At 39.7% G+C, this 5,108-nt stretch overlaps 1 long non-coding RNA gene across 1 annotated transcript; it reads right to left on the minus strand.

Annotated features, from left to right (window-relative positions):
• Positions 1 to 2,582: 2,582 nt before the first annotated feature.
• On the minus strand, positions 2,583 to 3,518 carry LOC110675752. Its single transcript, XR_002499761.1, has 2 exons — positions 3,049 to 3,518; positions 2,583 to 2,983 (listed from the first exon to the last, which is right to left on the minus strand). It is a non-coding gene; the product is annotated as an uncharacterized LOC110675752 (long non-coding RNA).
• Between the last annotated feature and the right edge of the window lie 1,590 nt (positions 3,519 to 5,108).

Below are 5,108 nucleotides of genomic sequence, written 5' to 3' on the forward strand. Positions count from 1 at the left end.
TCTGTTCGCTTCGGTCGTGTACGAGGTAGGTGGAACGTACCCATATGGCGGAGAAGCTACTGTCCAGCAAAAGCGACGCGATATTTGACCTCTTCACGAACTCAAAACACTTATATACTTGAAATAGACATTCCCGAGAAAAAAAAGCCGAATAAGTTCTTAAATATATGGAACATGCTTCCATTAAGAACTATTTATATGTTTTGTTGTTTTAATCTCCTTCGCCACCTCTTGTCAATATCACACGTTTTGTATGAGATTAAAAAAATGGATCGTCACAAATTCCGAAACCACCACTTCCCCGCCGTGACGTAGTTTAGATTACAGTCATGAATTGAATCATGCTTCTGAGTGGGTGGGAGGTCCAACGAAGTGTGAAAACTTTATTCAGGATTTCTTTTAAATTCCAACCAGGATTTTCTGTAAAGATACCTTAATATACTCCGAAGATTTATCATGAGACTTTGAGGAGCTCTTCCAGAACTTGCTTAAGAAACTTTCCAAGGAAATTCTCAAAATTTTAAGAAATTTTTCAGGAATGTATCCAGGAATTAGTCAGAATTATTGAATCAGGTAAAAAATCGGGAAGTATTTCTATGGAAAATCGTTAAGAATTCTCTGACCTGTATAAATTCCGGATCAACAACTGCATGTATCTCCGAAAAAACTCTTTTCTGGATATATTTTTAAGCTAATTATAAAAACATTGAATCCTTGGATACCTAATATCTTGAAGATTTTATCGTTCGAAGCAATTCCCTAAAATAATGAAATTTATCAATAATAGGATATAATATATAAAAACATAAAACAATAGAAATAAATGGAAAAATTGCTGTAGCATTTGCCAGCGTGAAATTTCAAATGAATGAACCGATAGAGGTTTAACTTGAGAAATTATTCTAGAAATGTTTGAAAGAACTACAGGAGTAGTTCCTGAATAAAAATCTCAATAAATATCACAGAAACTCCTGTGCCTTCATGGGCAATTCTTAGACGAATTTATTGGAGAGCTTTTCATAAAAGAAACTGTAGAGGTGATCTCTATCCATATGAAGATGCCTGGAGAAATCGATGTAGGAACTCTTGGAAGAATTCTTGCAGAGTTTTCTGAAAAATTCTGTTAAAGATTTTCGTTAAAAATCTTGGAATAAATTTTTGTGGATCCCATCCGACTCCAAGGCAGCATCCATTACACTCTGGATAGTTGACGATAACAAGAAGATTAACTGCCAGTATGGGATTCATAATTGCAGGGCTGGTGGCGAGTAAATCTCTTTAAAATAGGTACTCGAGACTTTTTGTCTGTAAATAGAGATCAAACGAAATCAAAAAGAGGCAAAAAGAAAACTACAGTGAAACCTCCATGAGTCGATGTTCCATGACTCTATATCGACTCATGGAAACATACTAAAAACTAAATTCCATGGTTATACTATGATGGTCCCATCAAACAGCTTTCCATGAGTCAATGGTCCCTGCAGATATCGACTCATGGAGGTTTGACTGTAACATGAACCTTGTAACATGAAATTTCTTGTAGTGTTTTATAGAAAACCCTTTATGCGAATTGCTTCAAAAACTAAGGATTTAATCTTTGTGGATTTTCTTGGAACAACCCCTGTATCTAGATTCCATAGATTATAAGAGCAATGACTAGATAAATCGACGGAAGAATTAATGGGAAAATATATGCAGAAAATCCTGAGAAGATTTACAGAGTAATCCCTTTGGAAATGACTTGAGAAATAGTGTATGATTTCCTAAAGTAAATTGTGGATAAATTCCTTTAAGGTGAAACAGCTTGGAATCATAATTCAATAATGTACCAAAACTTTGAAGGCACAAATCTCGCGAAAGAGGCATCAAACTACAGTTCAATTCCTATTTTAGCTTTGTGCACTAGCAGAAAGCTTAAAATAAGAAGATTGATCTTGTACGTTCATTATTTCAACAGATTAGTGCCTTTGAAATCGTGAGTAGAGGCACAAGCCGGCCATTGTACCTGTTATGTTTGGTTTCCGAGATGTGTCACCTTAACCATCCCTTGAAAATTGATCGAGGATATGCCGAAGGGATCTCTAGAGGAGTTTCTGAAATTATAACAGAAAAATCCGTAAGTTTCTATTCTAGGCAGCTGGGAAGAAATTCCAAAAGAACCTGTGAAATAGTCGCATAATAGTTTCTGTAGGTTTCTCTGAACCCTCGAGAATGTTTCACCTAGATTCACTGCAAGCAAAATAAGGAAAAAATGACTTCAAAGGGCTCATTCACAAATTTCATAACGCTAAAGGGGGTGGGTGGGTGTCCTCATTATGTTACGGCTCATACAAATTTTGTAGAATATTCATACAAAAAGCGTTACGAGGGAGTGGGTTAAAATTGGCCATTTTTGGCGTTATGAAATAAATGAATGAACCCAAAGACAATTTTGGTTAAAATTGAGACTTTGAAGACCTTCTATGAAAAATACAGACTTGCATTAAAATAGTGACCATATAAAAGACCTGATAGTGATACCAGCCCTGCAATCACCATATCGTTACGGATTTTTCGGGATAAATAAGAACTTTGGCACCGAATCTCCACGTCTTCCACCTGCTTATAGGCTAACATCGTCTAATCAATACGATTCCTGAGCCTTCTTTTGATACGCCAATTCATCATCAATTCCTTATACAATATCAGAAACAAGTTTAGGGTCTACTGGTAGTACTCTGGATCGCACGTCGCAGTCTATTCTGACTTTTTCTAGGTCCATCTATCCGCCGGAATCTTCCGGTACATGGCGGATTTCTCCGCTGGCAGCCCAAATGCATCCTAGCCCATCAGGTGCAGCACGATAACCTGATCCATATGCAACGCTCCAGGACGGTTAACGGTACGTTGAACCACACATTGCTTCAGTTTATCACTAATCGATAATCGCGTGCCACTTTCGTCCAATCTCCAGTTGCATTTTCGACATTAGATCCCTAGTATCCTGGTAAAATTAAAGATTCATTCATAATTTGAAGGACGGTCAAAAATCTCCCAGTTGTTACTTACCAGAAAGTTTGAGCTCCAGTGGACAACTTCTGTGGAAGCCATTTTTCCGACGTTCAAAGCCGATTGCCACTTCTGGAACTCTACAAATCGGTCCATTAATACGTGGGCTGGTGCCAACTTTACTTTCTACGTGAAACGATTAGATTTTTATACTTAATTAGATCCCGACGGCTGTGATGAGAAAAAAAATGCATCATCGAAGCCGCGTTTGTTATGATTTGAGATTTTTTTGACGTTTCAAAATGTAAATAACAGCTGAATAGGGTTATCAGTTTTAGAATTTACTCACCACCATCAGGGTTACCATTTTCGTTCCGCATGTCTCCAAAAGTGGTGAAATTGTCAATTTATGAAAATTTATAAAAAATTCAAGATTATATAAAAAGAAAAAATAACAACAGCAATGTTAGTAAGAAATCATTATCTTTTGAGAAAAAATATAACACAGGGGTGTTAGGTCTGACGGAAATGGTCTATTGTACCAACTGCAAGCAGCTTGGCCGCAGAGTGATTCCAAGCAACAGCACCAAAATTTGGTAAATTTTTTAATTCATTTTTTCTATTGCGCTGAAACTTTGCACAGTTTTCCAGTTCCATCTAAATCGTCATTTTCCGATATCAAATCTTCAAGTTGAGTCACGACTAACTTTTCAAAAGGGTGTATGTGAAAATGGTTCAAAAATATTCAAAAAGCTGCACAGCAAAAACGGTTCGTTCGATTGTTAGACAACTAAATAAAGATTCCAAAAATAATACACACAGTAAAAAATTTTTTTTTTTTTGCATTAAAAAACATAATTTTTGACACAAAAACTCAAATATCTCAAAACCCCATCGGAATACCAACGTAATTTTTTGAGGGAAAACGGTCCATTATATTAACTATCTATTGCTTTTGCTTTTGCTTTTGCTTCTGCAAACCTTGAGCGTCTGTACTCCATGTTAGGAGCGGCTCACAACAGCGTCTGTTCCCCATGTCAGGGGCGGCTGATCATCGTCCGAGTGCCAGAGAAGGACTCTAAGCTAAACTGCGCACTATGGTCCTCCGAGCATTTAGGGGGAATGGTCCTCCGGATATCTAGGGGGTTGGTGTCAGGCCCTGCAAGCCAGCCGTAAAAAATCAAGCAACGAATAATCAACGAGAGAATACGAACCGGGACAATCGGCGAAGACCACAGCGACGTAAAGGGACTAGCGATTGGAAGCTCGGTACGTGGAACTGTAAGTCTCTCAACTTCATCGGGAGCACACGCATACTCGCCGACGTGCTGAAGGACCGTGGATTCGGCATCGTAGCGTTGCAGGAAGTGTGTTGGAAGGGATCAATGATGCGAACGTTTAGAGGTAACCATACCATCTACCAGAGCTGCGGCAATACACATGAGCTGGGAACAGCTTTTATAGTGATGGGTGATATGCAGAGGCGCGTGATCGGGTGGTGGCCGATCAATGAGAGAATGTGCGAGTTGAGGATCAAAGGCCGGTTCTTCAACTTCAGCATAATAAACGTGCACAGCCCTCACTCCGGAAGCATTGATGATGATAAAGACGCTTTTTACGCGCAGCTCGAACGCGAGTACGACAGCTGCCCAAGCCACGACGTCAAAATCATCATAGGAGATCTAAACGCTCAGGTTGGCCAGGAGGAGGAATTCAGACCGACGATTGGAAAGTTCAGCGCCCACCGGCTGACGAACGAAAACGGCCTACGACTAGTTGATTTTGCCGCCTCCAAAAATATGGCCATTCGTAGCACCTACTTCCAGCACAGCCTTCCGTACCGATACACCTGGCGATCACCACAGCAGACAGAATCGCAAATCGACCACGTTCTGATTGATGGTCGGCACTTCTCCGACATTATCGACGTCAGGACCTATCGTGGCGCTAACATCGACTCTGACCACTATCTGGTGATGGTCAAACTGCGCCCAAAACTCTCCGTCGTTAACAACGTACGGTACCGACGGCCGCCCCGGTATGACCTACACAATACGAACGAAACCTGTAAAATTATAGCGAGTCGAATGTAACAAAAGGACTCCATCATATCTGATAGA

Source organism: Aedes aegypti, chromosome 2, assembly GCF_002204515.2.
Source record: "Aedes aegypti strain LVP_AGWG chromosome 2, AaegL5.0 Primary Assembly, whole genome shotgun sequence".
NCBI classification, from domain to species: Eukaryota; Metazoa; Arthropoda; class Insecta; order Diptera; family Culicidae; genus Aedes; species Aedes aegypti.